General features: G+C 50.8%; 32 non-coding genes across 32 annotated transcripts; all 32 read left to right on the top strand.

Annotated features, from left to right (window-relative positions):
- Window positions 1-71: 71 nt before the first annotated feature.
- On the top strand, window positions 72-187 carry LOC138639159 (U5 spliceosomal RNA). The gene has a single exon (XR_011312756.1). It is a non-coding gene; the product is annotated as a U5 spliceosomal RNA (small nuclear RNA).
- Window positions 188-497: 310 nt separating this feature from the next.
- LOC138639643 (U5 spliceosomal RNA) lies at window positions 498-613 on the top strand. Its single transcript, XR_011313217.1, has one exon. It is a non-coding gene; the product is annotated as a U5 spliceosomal RNA (small nuclear RNA).
- A 284-nt stretch (window positions 614-897) lies between these two features.
- Window positions 898-1,013, top strand: LOC138639602 (U5 spliceosomal RNA). The gene has a single exon (XR_011313178.1). It is a non-coding gene; the product is annotated as a U5 spliceosomal RNA (small nuclear RNA).
- A 310-nt stretch (window positions 1,014-1,323) lies between these two features.
- On the top strand, window positions 1,324-1,439 carry LOC138639265 (U5 spliceosomal RNA). Its single transcript, XR_011312856.1, has one exon. It is a non-coding gene; the product is annotated as a U5 spliceosomal RNA (small nuclear RNA).
- Window positions 1,440-1,749: 310 nt separating this feature from the next.
- Window positions 1,750-1,865, top strand: LOC138639999 (U5 spliceosomal RNA). The gene has a single exon (XR_011313521.1). It is a non-coding gene; the product is annotated as a U5 spliceosomal RNA (small nuclear RNA).
- A 310-nt stretch (window positions 1,866-2,175) lies between these two features.
- On the top strand, window positions 2,176-2,291 carry LOC138639750 (U5 spliceosomal RNA). The gene has a single exon (XR_011313319.1). It is a non-coding gene; the product is annotated as a U5 spliceosomal RNA (small nuclear RNA).
- Window positions 2,292-2,601: 310 nt separating this feature from the next.
- Window positions 2,602-2,717, top strand: LOC138639328 (U5 spliceosomal RNA). Its single transcript, XR_011312915.1, has one exon. It is a non-coding gene; the product is annotated as a U5 spliceosomal RNA (small nuclear RNA).
- Window positions 2,718-3,027: 310 nt separating this feature from the next.
- LOC138639005 (U5 spliceosomal RNA) lies at window positions 3,028-3,143 on the top strand. The gene has a single exon (XR_011312608.1). It is a non-coding gene; the product is annotated as a U5 spliceosomal RNA (small nuclear RNA).
- Window positions 3,144-3,453: 310 nt separating this feature from the next.
- On the top strand, window positions 3,454-3,569 carry LOC138639371 (U5 spliceosomal RNA). The gene has a single exon (XR_011312957.1). It is a non-coding gene; the product is annotated as a U5 spliceosomal RNA (small nuclear RNA).
- A 310-nt stretch (window positions 3,570-3,879) lies between these two features.
- Window positions 3,880-3,995, top strand: LOC138639408 (U5 spliceosomal RNA). The gene has a single exon (XR_011312993.1). It is a non-coding gene; the product is annotated as a U5 spliceosomal RNA (small nuclear RNA).
- Window positions 3,996-4,279: 284 nt separating this feature from the next.
- Window positions 4,280-4,395, top strand: LOC138639552 (U5 spliceosomal RNA). The gene has a single exon (XR_011313130.1). It is a non-coding gene; the product is annotated as a U5 spliceosomal RNA (small nuclear RNA).
- Window positions 4,396-4,705: 310 nt separating this feature from the next.
- On the top strand, window positions 4,706-4,821 carry LOC138639551 (U5 spliceosomal RNA). Its single transcript, XR_011313129.1, has one exon. It is a non-coding gene; the product is annotated as a U5 spliceosomal RNA (small nuclear RNA).
- Window positions 4,822-5,131: 310 nt separating this feature from the next.
- On the top strand, window positions 5,132-5,247 carry LOC138639311 (U5 spliceosomal RNA). The gene has a single exon (XR_011312899.1). It is a non-coding gene; the product is annotated as a U5 spliceosomal RNA (small nuclear RNA).
- Window positions 5,248-5,557: 310 nt separating this feature from the next.
- On the top strand, window positions 5,558-5,673 carry LOC138639998 (U5 spliceosomal RNA). The gene has a single exon (XR_011313520.1). It is a non-coding gene; the product is annotated as a U5 spliceosomal RNA (small nuclear RNA).
- Window positions 5,674-5,984: 311 nt separating this feature from the next.
- LOC138639339 (U5 spliceosomal RNA) lies at window positions 5,985-6,100 on the top strand. The gene has a single exon (XR_011312926.1). It is a non-coding gene; the product is annotated as a U5 spliceosomal RNA (small nuclear RNA).
- A 310-nt stretch (window positions 6,101-6,410) lies between these two features.
- On the top strand, window positions 6,411-6,526 carry LOC138639997 (U5 spliceosomal RNA). Its single transcript, XR_011313519.1, has one exon. It is a non-coding gene; the product is annotated as a U5 spliceosomal RNA (small nuclear RNA).
- Window positions 6,527-6,836: 310 nt separating this feature from the next.
- Window positions 6,837-6,952, top strand: LOC138639172 (U5 spliceosomal RNA). The gene has a single exon (XR_011312769.1). It is a non-coding gene; the product is annotated as a U5 spliceosomal RNA (small nuclear RNA).
- A 310-nt stretch (window positions 6,953-7,262) lies between these two features.
- LOC138639273 (U5 spliceosomal RNA) lies at window positions 7,263-7,378 on the top strand. Its single transcript, XR_011312863.1, has one exon. It is a non-coding gene; the product is annotated as a U5 spliceosomal RNA (small nuclear RNA).
- A 310-nt stretch (window positions 7,379-7,688) lies between these two features.
- On the top strand, window positions 7,689-7,804 carry LOC138640051 (U5 spliceosomal RNA). The gene has a single exon (XR_011313572.1). It is a non-coding gene; the product is annotated as a U5 spliceosomal RNA (small nuclear RNA).
- A 310-nt stretch (window positions 7,805-8,114) lies between these two features.
- LOC138639289 (U5 spliceosomal RNA) lies at window positions 8,115-8,230 on the top strand. Its single transcript, XR_011312878.1, has one exon. It is a non-coding gene; the product is annotated as a U5 spliceosomal RNA (small nuclear RNA).
- A 310-nt stretch (window positions 8,231-8,540) lies between these two features.
- Window positions 8,541-8,656, top strand: LOC138639635 (U5 spliceosomal RNA). Its single transcript, XR_011313209.1, has one exon. It is a non-coding gene; the product is annotated as a U5 spliceosomal RNA (small nuclear RNA).
- Window positions 8,657-8,966: 310 nt separating this feature from the next.
- Window positions 8,967-9,082, top strand: LOC138639597 (U5 spliceosomal RNA). The gene has a single exon (XR_011313173.1). It is a non-coding gene; the product is annotated as a U5 spliceosomal RNA (small nuclear RNA).
- A 310-nt stretch (window positions 9,083-9,392) lies between these two features.
- LOC138638982 (U5 spliceosomal RNA) lies at window positions 9,393-9,508 on the top strand. The gene has a single exon (XR_011312586.1). It is a non-coding gene; the product is annotated as a U5 spliceosomal RNA (small nuclear RNA).
- A 310-nt stretch (window positions 9,509-9,818) lies between these two features.
- LOC138639181 (U5 spliceosomal RNA) lies at window positions 9,819-9,934 on the top strand. The gene has a single exon (XR_011312777.1). It is a non-coding gene; the product is annotated as a U5 spliceosomal RNA (small nuclear RNA).
- A 310-nt stretch (window positions 9,935-10,244) lies between these two features.
- LOC138639616 (U5 spliceosomal RNA) lies at window positions 10,245-10,360 on the top strand. Its single transcript, XR_011313192.1, has one exon. It is a non-coding gene; the product is annotated as a U5 spliceosomal RNA (small nuclear RNA).
- Window positions 10,361-10,670: 310 nt separating this feature from the next.
- LOC138639171 (U5 spliceosomal RNA) lies at window positions 10,671-10,786 on the top strand. The gene has a single exon (XR_011312768.1). It is a non-coding gene; the product is annotated as a U5 spliceosomal RNA (small nuclear RNA).
- Window positions 10,787-13,042: 2,256 nt separating this feature from the next.
- On the top strand, window positions 13,043-13,158 carry LOC138639169 (U5 spliceosomal RNA). The gene has a single exon (XR_011312766.1). It is a non-coding gene; the product is annotated as a U5 spliceosomal RNA (small nuclear RNA).
- A 309-nt stretch (window positions 13,159-13,467) lies between these two features.
- LOC138639667 (U5 spliceosomal RNA) lies at window positions 13,468-13,583 on the top strand. The gene has a single exon (XR_011313240.1). It is a non-coding gene; the product is annotated as a U5 spliceosomal RNA (small nuclear RNA).
- Window positions 13,584-13,893: 310 nt separating this feature from the next.
- Window positions 13,894-14,009, top strand: LOC138639996 (U5 spliceosomal RNA). The gene has a single exon (XR_011313518.1). It is a non-coding gene; the product is annotated as a U5 spliceosomal RNA (small nuclear RNA).
- Window positions 14,010-14,319: 310 nt separating this feature from the next.
- LOC138639202 (U5 spliceosomal RNA) lies at window positions 14,320-14,435 on the top strand. The gene has a single exon (XR_011312797.1). It is a non-coding gene; the product is annotated as a U5 spliceosomal RNA (small nuclear RNA).
- Window positions 14,436-14,745: 310 nt separating this feature from the next.
- LOC138639755 (U5 spliceosomal RNA) lies at window positions 14,746-14,861 on the top strand. Its single transcript, XR_011313323.1, has one exon. It is a non-coding gene; the product is annotated as a U5 spliceosomal RNA (small nuclear RNA).
- Window positions 14,862-15,165: 304 nt separating this feature from the next.
- On the top strand, window positions 15,166-15,281 carry LOC138639504 (U5 spliceosomal RNA). Its single transcript, XR_011313085.1, has one exon. It is a non-coding gene; the product is annotated as a U5 spliceosomal RNA (small nuclear RNA).
- The last annotated feature ends 186 nt before the right edge of the window (window positions 15,282-15,467 follow it).

The following is a 15,467-nucleotide window of genomic DNA, read 5'->3' as shown; positions in this document are numbered from 1 at the left end:
CTAGGTGCTCTCCCCGGGCCAAGTGAGGGCTGCTGCCATGGTGGTAGGTCAGGAGGAGGCCTTTGCACAGTATACTCTGGCTTCTCTTCAGAACGTAAAAATCTTTCGCCTTTTACTAAAGATTTCCGTGGAGAGGAGCAAAACTGAGTTTTGTGGCAATTTTTGCATGCTCCAACTTGCTGGGGCTTCCTTAATTGGGTTCAACAACAGAATAAAGGAATGGGTAGGTGGGGTTTCGGTGGGAGACTGAACCCTGGGGTTGCTGGGAAGAGGCCCTCATTTGCATATTTTAGCCATGGATGGCCTTCTTCTGGGCAATGGAACAGGTGATGTTCTGTCAGCAGCATAGAACTGAGAACGGAGCAGCCTGTGGAAGATGGGCTGTTGCCGTTTTTGTTTTTCCATCACCAAACCACGAACCCACTTCTAGGTGCTCTCCCCGGGCCAAGTGAGGGCTGCTGCCATGGTGGTAGGTCAGGAGGAGGCCCTTGCCCAGTATACTCCGAATTCTCTTCAGAACGTAAAAATCTTTCGCCTTTTACTAAAGATTTCCGTGGAGAGGAGCAAAACTGAGTTTTGTGGCAATTTTTGCATGCTCCAGCTTGCTGGGGCTTCCTTAATTGGGTTCAACAACAGAATAAAGTAATGGGTGGGTGGGGTTGCTGGGAAGAGGCCCTCATTTGCATATTGTAGCCATGGATGGCCTTCTTCCGGGCAACGGAACAGGTGATGCTCTGTCAGCAGCATAGAACTGAGAACGGATCAGCCTGTGGAAGATGGGCTGTTGCCGTTTTTGTTTTTCCATCACCAAACCACGAACCCACTTCTAGGTGCTCTCCCCGGGCCAAGTGAGGGCTGCTGCCATGGTGGTAGGTCAGGAGGAGGCCTTTGCACAGTATACTCTGGCTTCGCTTCAGAACGTAAAAATCTTTCGCCTTTTACTAAAGATTTCCATGGAGAGGAGCAAAACTGAGTTTTGTGGCAATTTTTGCATGCTCCAGCTTGCTGGGGCTTTCTTAATTGGGTTCAACAACAGAATAAAGGAATGGGTGGGTGGGGTTTCGGTGAGAGACGGAACCCTGGGGTTCCTGGGAAAAGGCCCTCATTTGCATATTGTAGCCATGGATGGCCTTCTTCCGGGCAACGGAACAGGTGATGCTCTGTCAGCAGCATAGAACTGAGAACGGAGCATCCTATGGAAGATGGGCTGTTGCCGTTTTTGTTTTTCCATCACCAAACCACGAACCCACTTCTAGGTGCTCTCCCTGGGCCAAGTGAGGGCTGCTGCGATGGTGGTAGGTCAGGAGGAGGCCCTTACCCAGTATACTCTGGATTCTCTTCAGAACGTAAAAATCTTTCGCCTTTTACTAAAGATTTCCGTGGAGAGGAGCAAAACTGAGTTTTGTGGCAATTTTTGCATGCTCCAGCTTGCTGGGGCTTCCTTAATTGGGTTCAACAATAGAATAAAGTAATGGGTGTTTGGGGTTTTGGTGGGGGACTGAACCCTGGGGTTGCGGGGAAGAGGCCCTCATTTGCATATTGTAGCCATGGATGGCCTTCTTCCGGGCAACGGAACAGGTGATGCTCTGTCAGCAGCATAGAACTGAGAACGGAGCAGCCTGTGGAAGATGGGCTGTTGCCGTTTTTGTTTTTCCATCACCAAACCACGAACCCACTTCTAGGTGCTCTCCCCGGGCCAAGTGAGGGCTGCTGCCATGGTGGTAGGTCAGGAGGAGGCCTTTGCACAGTATACTCTGGCTTCTCTTCAGAACGTAAAAATCTTTCGCCTTTTACTAAAGATTTCCGTGGAGAGGAGCAAAACTGAGTTTTGTGGCAATTTTTGCATGCTCCAGCTTGCTGGGGCTTCCTTAATTGGGTTCAACAACAGAATAAAGGAATGGGTAGGTGGGTTTTCGGTGGGAGACTGAACCCTGGGGTTGCTGGGAAGAGGCCCTCATTTGCATATTTTAGCCATGGATGGCCTTCTTCTGGGCAACGGAACAGGTGATGTTCTGTCAGCAGCATAGAACTGAGAACGGAGCAGCCTGTGGAAGATGGGCTGTTGCCGTTTTTGTTTTTCCATCACCAAACCACGAACCCACTTCTAGGTGCTCTCCCCGGGCCAAGTGAGGGCTGCTGCCATGGTGGTAGGTCAGGAGGAGGCCCTTGCCCAGTATACTCCGAATTCTCTTCAGAACGTAAAAATCTTTCGCCTTTTACTAAAGATTTCCGTGGAGAGGAGCAAAACTAAGTTTTGTGGCAATTTTTGCATGCTCCAGCTTGCTGGGGCTTCCTTAATTGGGTTCAACAACAGAATAAAGTAATGGGTGGGTGGGGTTTCGGTGGGAGACTGAACCCTGGGGTTGCTGGGAAGAGGCCCTCATTTGCATATTGTAGCCATGGATGGCCTTCTTCCGGGCAACGGAACAGGTGATGCTCTGTCAGCAGCATAGAACTGAGAACGGAGCAGCCTGTGGAAGATGGGCTGTTGCCGTTTTTGTTTTTCCATCACCAAACCACGAACCCACTTCTAGGTGCTCTCCCCGGGCCAAGTGAGGGCTGCTGCCATGGTGGTAGGTCAGGAGGAGGCCTTTGCACAGTATACTCTGGCTTCTCTTCAGAACGTAAAAATCTTTCGCCTTTTACTAAAGATTTCCATGGAGAGGAGCAAAACTGAGTTTTGTGGCAATTTTTGCATGCTCCAGCTTGCTGGGGCTTTCTTAATTGGGTTCAACAACAGAATAAAGGAATGGGTGGGTGGGGTTTCGGTGAGAGACGGAACCCTGGGGTTCCTGGGAAAAGGCCCTCATTTGCATATTGTAGCCATGGATGGCCTTCTTCCGGGCAACGGAACAGGTGATGCTCTGTCAGCAGCATAGAACTGAGAACGGAGCATCCTGTGGAAGATGGGCTGTTGCCGTTTTTGTTTTTCCATCACCAAACCACGAACCCACTTCTAGGTGCTCTCCCCGGGCCAAGTGAGGGCTGCTGCCATGGTGGTAGGTCAGGAGGAGGCCCTTGCCCAGTATACTCTAGCTTCTCTTCAGAACGTAAAAATCTTTCGCCTTTTACTAAAGATTTCCGTGGAGAGGAGCAAAACTGAGTTTTGTGGCAATTTTTGCATGCTCCAGCTTGCTGGGGCTTCCTTAATAGGGTTCAACAATAGAATAAAGTAATGGGTGTTTGGGGTTTTGGTGGGAGAGTGAACCCTGGGGTTGCGGGGAAGAGGCCTTCATTTGCATATTGTAGCCATGGATGGCCTTCTTCCGGGCAACGGAACAGGTGATGCTCTGTCAGCAGCATAGAACTGAGAACGGAGCAGCCTGTGGAAGATGGGATGTTGCCGTTTTTGTTTTTCCATCACCATACCACGAACCCACTTCTAGTTGCTCTCCCCGGGCCAAGTGAGGGCTGCTGCCATGGTGGTAGGTCAGGAGGAGGCCTTTGCACAGTATACTCTGGCTTCACTTCAGAACGTAAAAATCTTTCGCCTTTTACTAAAGATTTCCGTGGAGAGGAGCAAAACTGAGTTTTGTGGCAATTTTTGCATGCTCCAGCTTGCTGGGGTTTCCTTAATTGGGTTCAACAACAGAATAAAGGAATGGGTGGGTGGGGTTTCGGTGGGAGACTGAACCCTGGGGTTGCTGGGAAAAGGCCCTCATTTGCATATTGTAGCCATGGATGGCCTTCTTCCGGGCAACGGAACAGGTGATGTTCTGTCAGCAGCATAGAACTGAGAACGGAGCAGCCTGTGGAAGATGGGCTGTTGCCGTTTTTGTTTTTCCATCACCAAACCACGAACCCACTTCTAGGTGCTCTCCCCGGGCCAAGTGAGGGCTGCTGCCATGGTGGTAGGTCAGGAGGAGGCCCTTGCCCAATATACTATGGCTTCTCTTCAGAACGTAAAAATCTTTCGCCTTTTACTAAAGATTTCCGTGGAGAGGAGCAAAACTGAGTTTTGTGGCAATTTTTGCATGCTCCAGCTTGCTGGGGCTTTCTTAATTGGGTTCAACAACAGAATAAAGGAATGGGTGGGTGGGGTTTCTGGGAAAAGGCCCTCATTTGCATATTGTAGCCATGGATGGCCTTCTTCCGGGCAACGGAACAGGTGATGCTCTGTCAGCAGCATAGAACTGAGAACGGAGCATCCTGTGGAAGATGGGCTGTTGCCGTTTTTGTTTTTCCATCACCAAACCACGAACCCACTTCTAGGTGCTCTCCCTGGGCCAAGTGAGGGCTGCTGCCATGGTGGTAGGTCAGGAGGAGGCCCTTGCCCAGTATACTCTGGCTTCTCTTCAGAACGTAAAAATCTTTCGCCTTTTACTAAAGATTTCCGTGGAGACGAGCAAAACTGAGTTTTGTGGCAATTTTTGCATGCTCCAGCTTGCTGGGGCTTCCTTAATTGGGTTCAACAACAGAATAAAGTAATGGGTGGGTGGGGTTTCGGTGGGAGACTGGACCCTGGGGTTGCGGGGAAGAGGCCCTCATTTGCATATTGTAGCCATGGATGGCCTTCTTCCGGGCAACGGAACAGGTGATGCTCTGTCAGCAGCATAGAACTGAGAACGGAGCATCCTGTGGAAGATGGGCTGTTGCCGTTTTGGTTTTTCCATCACCATACCACGAACCCACTTCTAGTTGCTCTCCCCGGGCCAAGTGAGGGCTGCTGCCATGGTGGTAGGTCAGGAGGAGGCCCTTGCCCAGTATACTCTGGCTTCTCTTCAGAACGTAAAAATCTTTCGCCTTTTACTAAAGATTTCCGTGGAGACGAGCAAAACTGAGTTTTGTGGCAATTTTTGCATGCTCCAGCTTGCTGGGGCTTCGTTAATTGGGTTCAACAACAGAATAAAGTAATGGGTGGGTGGGGTTTCGGTGGGAGACTGAACCCTGGGGTTGCGGGGAAGAGGCCCTCATTTGCATATTGTAGCCATGGATGGCCTTCTTCCGGGCAACGGAACAGGTGATGCTCTGTCAGCAGCATAGAACTGAGAACGGAGCAGCCTGTGGAAGATGGGCTGTTGCCGTTTTTGTTTTTCCATCACCAAACCACGAACCCACTTCTAGGTGCTCTCCCCGGGCCAAGTGAGGGCTGCTGCCATGGTGGTAGGTCAGGAGGAGGCCTTTGCACAGTATACTCTGGCTTCTCTTCAGAACGTAAAAATCTTTCGCCTTTTACTAAAGATTTCCGTGGAGAGGAGCAAAACTGAGTTTTGTTGCAATTTTTGCATGCTCCAGCTTGCTGGGGCTTCCTTAATTGGGTTCAACAACAGAATAAAGGAATGGGTGGGTGGGGTTTCGGTGGGGGACTGAACCCTGGGGTTGCTGGGAAGAGGCCCTCATTTGCATATTGTAGCCATGGATGGCCTTCTTCCGGGCAACGGAACAGGTGATGTTCTGTCAGCAGCATAGAACTGAGAACGGAGCAGCCTGTGGAAGATGGGCTGTTGCCGTTTTTGTTTTTCCATCACCAAACCACGAACCCACTTCTAGGTGCTCTCCCCGGGCCAAGTGAGGGCTGCTGCCATGGTGGTAGGTCAGGAGGAGGCCCTTGCCCAGTATACTCTGGCTTCTCTTCAGAACGTAAAAATCTTTCGCCTTTTACTAAAGATTTCCGTGGAGAGGAGCAAAACTGAGTTTTGTGGCAATTTTTGCATGCTCCAGCTTGCTGGGGCTTCGTTAATTGGGTTCAACAACAGAATAAAGTAATGGGTGGGTGCGGTTTCGGTGGGAGACTGAACCCTGGGGTTGCGGGGTTAGAGGCCCTCATTTGCATATTGTAGCCATAGATGGCCTTCTTCCGGGCAACGGAACAGGTGATGCTCTGTCAGCAGCATCGAACTGAGAACGGAGCAGCCTGTGGAAGATGGGCTGTTGCCGTTTTTGTTTTTCCATCACCAAACCACGAACCCACTTCTAGGTGCTGTCCCCGGGCCAAGTGAGGGCTGCTGCCATGGTGGTAGGTCAGGAGGAGGCCCTTGCCCAGTATACTCTGGCTTCTCTTCAGAACGTAAAAATCTTTCGCCTTTTACTAAAGATTTCCGTGGAGAGGAGCAAAACTGAGTTTTGTGGCAATTTTTGCATGCTGCAGCTTGCTGGGGCTTTCTTAATTGGGTTCAACAACAGAATAAAGGAATGGGTGGGTGGGGTTTCGGTGGGAGACTGAACCCTGGGGTTCCTGGGAAAAGGCCCTCATTTGCATATTGTAGCCATGGATGGCCTTCTTCCGGGCAACGGAACAGGTGATGCTCTGTCAGCAGCATAGAACTGAGAACGGAGCATCCTGTGGAAGATGGGCTGTTGCCGTTTTTGTTTTTCCATCACCAAACCACGAACCCACTTCTAGGTGCTCTCCCCGGGCCAAGTGAGGGCTGCTGCCATGGTGGTAGGTCAGGAGGAGGCCCTTGCCCAGTATACTCTGGCTTCTCTTCAGAACGTAAAAATCTTTCGCCTTTTACTAAAGATTTCCGTGGAGAGGAGCAAAACTGAGTTTTGTGGCAATTTTTGCATGCTCCAGCTTGCTGGGGCTTCGTTAATTGGGTTCAACAACAGAATAAAGTAATGGGTGGGTGGGGTTTCGGTGGGAGACTGAACCCTGGGGTTGCGGGGAAGAGGCCCTCATTTGCATATTGTAGCCATGGATGGCCTTCTTCCGGGCAACGGAACAGGTGATGCTCTGTCAGCAGCATCGAACTGAGAACGGAGCAGCCTGTGGAAGATGGGCTGTTGCCGTTTTTGTTTTTCCATCACCAAACCACGAACCCACTTCTAGGTGCTGTCCCCGGGCCAAGTGAGGGCTGCTGCCATGGTGGTAGGTCAGGAGGAGGCCCTTGCCCAGTATATTCTGGCTTCTCTTCAGAACGTAAAAATCTTTCGCCTTTTACTAAAGATTTCCGTGGAGAGGAGCAAAACTGAGTTTTGTGGCAATTTTTGCATGCTCCAGCTTGCTGGGGCTTTCTTAATTGGGTTCAACAACAGAATAAAGGAATGGGTGGGTGGGGTTTCGGTGGGAGACTGAACCCTGGGGTTCCTGGGAAAAGGCCCTCATTTGCATATTGTAGCCATGGATGGCCTTCTTCCGGGCAACGGAACACGTGATGCTCTGTCAGCAGCATAGAACTGAGAACGGAGCATCCTGTGGAAGATGGGCTGTTGCCGTTTTTGTTTTTCCATCACCAAACCACGAACCCACTTCTAGGTGCTCTCCCCGGGCCAAGTGAGGGCTGCTGCCATGGTGGTAGGTCAGGAGGAGGCCCTTGCCCAGTATATTCTGGCTTCTCTTCAGAACGTAAAAATCTTTCGCCTTTTACTAAAGATTTCCGTGGAGAGGAGCAAAATTGAGTTTTGTGGCAATTTTTGCATGCTCCAGCTTGCTGGGGTTTCGTTAATTGGGTTCAACAACAGAATAAAGTAATGGGTGGGTGGGGTTTCGGTGGGAGACTGAACCCTGGGGTTGCGGGGAAGAGGCCCTCATTTGCATATTGTAGCCATGGATGGCCTTCTTCCGGGCAATGGAACAGGTGGTGCTCTGTCAGCAGCATAGAACTGAGAACGAAGCAGCCTGTGGAAGATGGGCTGTTGCCGTTTTTGTTTTTCCATCACCAAACCACGAACCCACTTCTAGTTGCTCTCCCCGGGCCAAGTGAGGGCTGCTGCCATGGTGGTAGGTCAGGAGGAGGCCCTTGCTCTGTATACTCAGGCTTCTCTTCAGAACGTAAAAATCTTTCGCCTTTTACTAAAGATTTCCGTGGAGAGGAGCAAAACTGAGTTTTGTGGCAATTTTTGCATGCTCCAGCTTGCTGGGGCTTCGTTAATTGGGTTCAACAACAGAATAAAGTAATGGGTGGGTGGGATTTCGGTGGGAGACTGAACCCTGGGGTTGCGGGGAAGAGGCCCTCATTTGCATATTGTAGCCATGGATGGCCTTCTTCCGGGCAACGGAACAGGTGATGCTCTGTCAGCAGCAGCGAACTGAGAACGGAGCAGCCTGTGGAAGATGGGCTGTTGCCGTTTTTGTTTTTCCATCACCAAACCACGAACCCACTTCTAGGTGCTGTCCCCGGGCCAAGTGAGGGCTGCTGCCATGGTGGTAGGTCAGGAGGAGGCCCTTGCCCAGTATATTCTGGCTTCTCTTCAGAGCGTAAAAATCTTTCGCCTTTTACTAAAGATTTCCGTGGAGAGGAGCAAAACTGAGTTTTGTGGCAATTTTTGCATGCTCCAGCTTGCTGGGGCTTTCTTAATTGGGTTCAACAACAGAATAAAGGAATGGGTGGGTGGGGTTTCGGTGGGAGACTGAACCCTGGGGTTGCTGGGAAGAGGCCCTCATTTGCATATTGTAGCCATGGATGGCCTTCTTCCGGGCAACGGAACAGGTGATGCTATGTCAGCAGCATAGAACTGAGAACGGAGCAGCCTGTGGAAGATGGGCTGTTGCCGTTTTTGTTTTTCCATCACCAAACCACGAACCCACTTCTAGGTGCTGTCCCCGGGCAAAGTGAGGGCTGCTGCCATGGTGGTAGGTCAGGAGGAGGCCCTTGCCCAGTATACTCTGGCTTCTCTTCGGAATGTAAAAATCTTTCGCCTTTTACTAAAGATTTCTGTGGAGAGGAGCAAAACTGAGTTTTGTGGCAATTTTTGCATGCTCCAACTTGCTGGGGCTTCCTTAATTGGGTTCAACAACAGAATAAAGTAATGGGTGGGTGGGGTTTCGGTGGGAGACTGAACCCTGGGGTTGCTGGGAAGAGGCCCTCATTTGCATATTGTAGCCATGGATGGCCTTCTTCCGGGCAACGGAACAGGTGATGCTCTGTCAGCAGCATAGAACTGAGAACGGAGCAGCCTGTGGAAGATGGGCTGTTGCCGTTTTTGTTTTTCCATCACCAAACCACGAACCCACTTCTAGGTGTTCTCCCCGGGCCAAGTGAGGGCTGCTGCCATGGTGGTAGGTCACGAGGAGGCATTTGCACAGTATACTCTGGCTTCTCTTCAGAAAGTAAACATCTTTCGCCTTTTACTAAAGATTTCCGTGGAGAGGAGCAAAACTGAGTTTTGTGGCAATTTTTGCATGCTCCAGCTTGCTGGGGCTTCCTTAATTGGGTTCAACAACAGAATAAAGTAATGGGTGGGTGGGGTTTCGGTGGGAGACTGAACCCTGGGGTTGCTGGGAAGAGGCCCTCATTTGCATATTTTAGCCATGGTTGGCCTTCTTCCGGGCAACAGAACAGGTGATGTTCTGTCAGCAGCATAGAACTGAGAACGGAGCAGCCTGTGGAAGATGGGCTGTTGCCGTTTTTGTTTTTCCATCACCAAACCACGAACCCACTTCTAGGTGCTCTCCCCGGGCCAAGTGAGGGCTGCTGCCATGGTGGTAGGTCAGGAGGAGGCCCTTGCCCAGTATACTCTGGATTCTCTTCAGAACGTAAAAATCTTTCGCCTTTTACTAAAGATTTCCGTGGAGAGGAGCAAAACTGAGTTTTGTGGCAATTTTTGCATGCTCCAACTTGCTGGGGCTTCCTTAATTGGGTTCAACAACAGAATAAAGTAATGGGTGGGTGGGGTTTCGGTGGGAGACTGAACCCTGGGGTTGCTGGAAAGAGGCCCTCATTTGCATATTTTAGCCATGGATGGCCTTCTTCCGGGCAACGGAACAGGTGATGTTCTGTCAGCAGCATAGAACTGAGAACGGAGCAGCCTGTGGAAGATGGGCTGTTGCCGTTTTTGTTTTTCCATCACCAAACCACGAACCCACTTCTAGGTGCTCTCCCCGGGCCAAGTGAGGGCTGCTGCCATGGTGGTAGGTCAGGAGGAGGCCCTTGCCCAATATACTCTGGCTTCTCTTCAGAACGTAAAAGTCTTTCGCCTTTTACTAAAGATTTCCGTGGAGAGGAGCAAAACTGAGTTTTGTGGCAATTTTTGCATGCTCCAGCTTGCTGGGGCTTCCTTAATTGGGTTCAACAACAGAATAAAGCAATGGGTGGGTGGGGTTTCGGTAGGAGACTGAACCCTGGGGTTGCTGGGAAGAGGCCCTCATTTGCATATTGTAGCCATGGATGGCCTTCTTCCGGGCAACGGAACAGGTGATGCTCTGTCAGCAGCATAGAACTGAGAACGGAGCAGCCTGTGGAAGATGGGCTGTTGCCGTTTTTGTTTTTCCATCACCAAACCACGAACCCACTTCTAGGTGCTCTCCCCAGGCCAAGTGAGGGCTGCTGCCATGGTGGTAGGTCAGGAGGAGGCCCTTGCCCAGTATATTTTGGATTCTCTTCAGAACGTAAAAATCTTTCGCCTTTTACTAAAGATTTCCGTGGAGAGGAGCAAAACTGAGTTTTGTGGCAATTTTTGCATGCTCCAGCTTGCTGGGGCTTTCTTAATTTGGTTCAACAACAGAATAAAGGAATGGGTGGGTGGGGTTTCGGTGGGAGACTGAACCCTGGGGTTCCTGGGAAAAGGCCCTCATTTGCATATTGTAGCCATGGATGGCCTTCTTCCGGGCAACGGAACAGGTGATGCTCTGTCAGCACCATAGAACTGAGAACGGAGCATCCTGTGGAAGATGGGCTGTTGCCGTTTTTGTTTTTCCATCACCAAACCACGAACCCACTTCTAGGTGCTCTCCCCGGGCCAAGTGAGGGCTGCTGCCATGGTGGTAGGTCAGGAGGAGGCCCTTGCCCAGTATATTCTGGCTTCTCTTCAGAACGTAAAAATCTTTCGCCTTTTACTAAAGATTTCCGTGGAGAGGAGCAAAACTGAGTTTTGTGGCAATTTTTGCATGCTCCAGCTTGCTGGGGCTTCCTTAATTGGGTTCAACAATAGAATAAAGTAATGGGTGTTTGGGGTTTTGGTGGGAGACTGAACCCTGGGGTTGCGGGGAAGAGGCCCTCATTTGCATATTGTAGCCATGGATGGCCTTCTTCCGGGCAACGGAACAGGTGATGCTCTGTCAGCAGCATAGAACTGAGAACGAAGCAGCCCGTGGAAGATGGGCTGTTGCCGTTTTTGTTTTTCCATCACCAAACCACGAACCCACTTCTAGTTGCTCTCCCCGGGCCAAGTGAGGGCTGCTGCTATGGTGGTAGGTCAGGAGGAGGCCCTTGCTCTCAGAGGCGTAGCTAGAGCTTTTGCCGCCCGGGGCTGTTCCCGAGTTTGGCGCCCCCCCCCCCCCCCCCCCCCTGGCTCAATACCAATACACACAAAGGTTACCAAAAATGGTTTTCCTGTTTTGTAGAACTTAAACTGGGCCTAATGGTGTCACCCCCACATGCCAAACCTGTGACTTAATACCACCACACCATGACCAGACCACATAGTGACCGAATAATACTACATACAAGGGACAAATACCACAACACCATTTCCAGACCACATATTACCACCACATAGTGACTGAATACTACAATACTGATCAGTAATAAAAAAAACCACAATACTATCACCATAAGTGCCAGTATTCACAGGAGATCTGTACTTAGTATGCAGTGTCTGTGTAGAGGTAATACAGAGATCACTGGTGACATTATACACAGGACCTCTATATAGTATACAGTGTATAGTGTCAGTGTTTAGGTAACACTGACTCACCAGTGACGTCTCTAGGTGAAGTCCTTCATCTTTCATCCAGCACAGACCGCCATCATTCCTTCCAGCCAGGACTCGTCTCTGCAGGAAATAACACAGTTATCTCGAGCTCCGCTTGCAGAACACATTACTTAATTTTTCACAACTTCTACATTACACCACATGAAGACAAAAAGGCGATATAGTGTCACTCTGCACAATAACAGTACCGCTCCCCCATTTAAAACAGTATACTCAAAAAATAAAATAAATACATCACTGCAGTAATAATATCCCTTAATTAGCCCCTATGGTAACACTATTCCCCACCCTGGCCCCGTTTATCTCATTCCTGGCTCCAGCCATATGTTCTCGTATCCTGCACTCATGACTATCCATTCTACCCCATATGATCTCCCCATCCTGCCCCACCAGCCTCCATCGTATCCGTCCTGCCCCATGATCCAATCCTGCCCCATGTCTCCAATCATGCCCCAAGTCCTGCCCCCAGTGTGTCCAGCAATCTGCCCCAGTGTCCAGCATTGCCCCAGTGTGTCCAGCAGTCTGCCCCAGTGTGTCCAGCATATTACCCCCAGTGTGTCCAGCATATTACCCCCAGTGTGTCCAGCATATTACCCCCAGTGTGTCCAGCAATCTGCCCCAGTGTGTCCAGCATTCTGCCCCATGGTCTTCAGTATTGCCCCAGTGTGTCCAGCATTCTGCCCCATGGTCTCCAGTATTGCCCCAGTGTGTCCAGCAATCTGCCCCATGGTCTCCAGTACTGCCCCAGTGTGTCCAGCAATCTGCCCCATGGTCTCCAGTATTGCCCCGGTGTGTCCAGCATTCTGCCCCATGGTCTCCAGTATTGCCCCAGTGTGTCCAGCAATCTGCCCCATGGTCTCCTGTATTGCCCCAGTGTGTCCAGCATTCTGCCCCATGGTCTCCAGTATTGCCCCATTGTGTCCAGCATTCTGCCCCATGGTCTTCAGTATTGCCCCAGTGTGTCCAGCATTCTGCCCCATGGTCTCCAGTATTGCCCCGATGTGTCCAGCAATCTGCCCAATGGTCTCCAGCATTGCCCCCAGAGTCAGACATAAAGAAAAAAAAAAAAAAGTAAAATCCTCACCTCTCCCGCTCCTAGCGTAGGTCCGGTGCAGCCAGTCAGCGTCTCTCCGGCTCTGCGACGCTCAGGACAGAGAGGCGCGCACAGTAGTGACGTCATCGCGCCCTCTGCTCTGAGACGTCGCAGAGTCAGAGGACGCTGTAGCTGCCGGCGCCGCAGGAACCAGGAGAGGTGAGTATAGAGCGGGGGGCGGGGGCCCCGGGGGTGGGGGGAGCCTGGTCGTGGCGGCGGACGGCGCCGCCCGAAGATTTAAAGGGGCATCTTTTTTTTTTTTTTTTTTCTCCTGCAGCGCCGGCCGCCCCCCGCATTGTGCCGCCCGGGGCGGACCGCCCCCCCCGCACCCCTTTCCTACGCCACTGCTTGCTCTGTATATTCTGGCTTCTCTTCAGAACGTAAAAATCTTTCGCCTTTTACTAAAGATTTCCGTGGAGAGGAGCAAAACTGAGTTTTGTGGCAATTTTTGCATGCTCCAGCTTGCTGGGGCTTCCTTAATTGGTTCAACAACAGAATAAAGGAATGGGTGGGTGGGGTTTCGGTGGGAGACTGAACCCTGGGGTTCCTGGGAAAAGGCCCTCATTTGCATATTGTAGCCATAGATGGCCTTCTTCCGGGCAACGGAACAGGTGATGCTCTGTCAGCAGCATAGAACTGAGAACGGAGCATCCTATGGAAGATGGGCTGTTGCCGTTTTTGTTTTTCCATCACCAAACCACGAACCCACTTCTAGGTGCTCTCCCCAGGCCAAGTGAGGGCTGCTGCCATGGTGGTAGGTCAGGAGGAGGCCCTTGCCCAGTATACTCTGGCTTATCCTCAGAACGTAAAAATCTTTCGCCTTTTACTAAAGATTTCCGTGGAGAGGAGCAAAACTGAGTTTTGTGGCAATTTTTGCATGCTCCAGCTTGCTGGGGCTTCCTTAATTGGGTTCAACAATAGAATAAAGTAATGGGTGTTTGGGGTTTTGGTGGGAGACTGAATCCTGGGGTTGCGGGGAAGAGGCCCTCATTTGCATATTGTAGCCATGGATGGCCTTCTTCCGGGCAATGGAACAGGTGATGCTCTGTCAGCAGCATAGAACTGAGAACGAAGCAGCCTGTGGAAGATGGGCTGTTGCCGTTTTTGTTTTTCCATCACCAAACCACGAACCCACTTCTAGGTGCTCTCCCCGGGCCAAGTGAGGGCTGCTGCCATGGTGGTAGGTCAGGAGGAGGCCCTTGCCCAGTATACTCTGGCTTCTCTTCAGAACGTAAAAATCTTTCGCCTTTTACTAAAGATTTCCGTGGAGAGGAGCAAAACTGAGTTTTGTGGCAATTTTTGCATGCTCCAGCTTGCTGGGGCTTCCTTAATTGGGTTCAACAATAGAATAAAGTAATGGGTGTTTGGGGTTTCGGTGGGAGACTGAACCCTGGGGTTGCGGGGAAGAGGCCCTCATTTGCATATTGTAGCCATGGATGGCCTTCTTCCGGGCAACGGAACAGGTGATGCTCTGTCAGCAGCATAGAACTGAGAACGGAGCAGCCTGTGGAAGATGGGCTGTTGCCGTTTTTGTTTTTCCATCACCAAACCACGAACCCACTTCTAGGTGCTGTCCCCGGGCCAAGTGAGGGCTGCTGCCATTGTGGTAGGTCAGGAGGAGGCCCTTGCCCAGTATACTCTGGCTTCTCTTCAGAACGTAAAAATCTTTCGCCTTTTACTAAAGATTTCTGTGGAGAGGAGCAAAACTGAGTTTTGTGGCAATTTTTGCATGCTCCAACTTGCTGGGGCTTCCTTAATTGGGTTCAACAACAGAATAAAGTAATGGATGGGTGGGGTTTCGGTGGGAGACTGGACCCTGGGGTTGCTGGGAAGAGGCCCTCATTTGCATATTGTAGCCATGGATGGCCTTCTTCCGGGCAACGGAACAGGTGATGCTCTGTTAGCAGCATAGAACTGAGAACGGAGCAGCCTGTGGAAGATGGGCTGTTGCCGTTTTTGTTTTTCCATCACCAAACCACGAACCCACTTCTAGGTGCTCTCCCCGGGCCAAGTGAGGGCTGCTGCCATGGTGGTAGGTCAGGAGGAGGCCCTTGCCTAGTATATTCTAGCTTCTCTTCAGAACGTAAAATTCTTTCGCCTTTTACTAAAGATTTCCGTGGAGAGGAGCAAAACTGAGTTTTGTGGCAATTTTCGCATGCTCCAGCTTGCTGGGGCTTCCTTAATTGGGTTCAACAACAGAATAAAGGAATGGATTTTTTCGGTGGGAGACTGAACCCTGGGGTTGCTGGGAAGAGGCCCTCATTTGCATATTGTAGCCATGGATGGCCTTCTTCCGGGCAACGGAACAGGTGATGCTCTGTCAGCAGCATAGAACTGAGAACGGAGCAGCCTGTGGAAGATGGGCTGTTGCCGTTTTTGTTTTTCCATCACCAAACCACGAACCCACTTCTAGGTGCTCTCCCCGGGCCAAGTGAGGGCTGCTGCCATGGTGGTAGGTCAGGAGGAGGCCTTTGCCCAGTATACTCTGGCTTCTCTTCAGAATGTAAAAATCTTTCGCCTTTTACTAAAGATTTCTGTGGAGAGGAGCAAAACTGAGTTTTGTGGCAATTTTTGCATGCTCCAGCTTGCTGGGGCTTCCTTAATTGGGTTCAACAATAGAATAAAGTAATGGGTGTTTGGGGTTTTGGTGGGAGAGTGAACCCTGGGGTTGCGGGGAAGAGGCCCTCATTTGCATACTGTAGCCATGGATGGCCTTCTTCCGTGCAACGGAACAGGTGATGCTCTGTCAGCAGCAGCGAACTGAGAACGGAGCAGCCTGTGG

Source organism: Ranitomeya imitator, chromosome 5, assembly GCF_032444005.1.
Source record: "Ranitomeya imitator isolate aRanImi1 chromosome 5, aRanImi1.pri, whole genome shotgun sequence".
NCBI lineage: Eukaryota > Metazoa > Chordata > Amphibia > Anura > Dendrobatidae > Ranitomeya > Ranitomeya imitator.
This window is presented reverse-complemented; position numbering and strand designations above follow the sequence as displayed.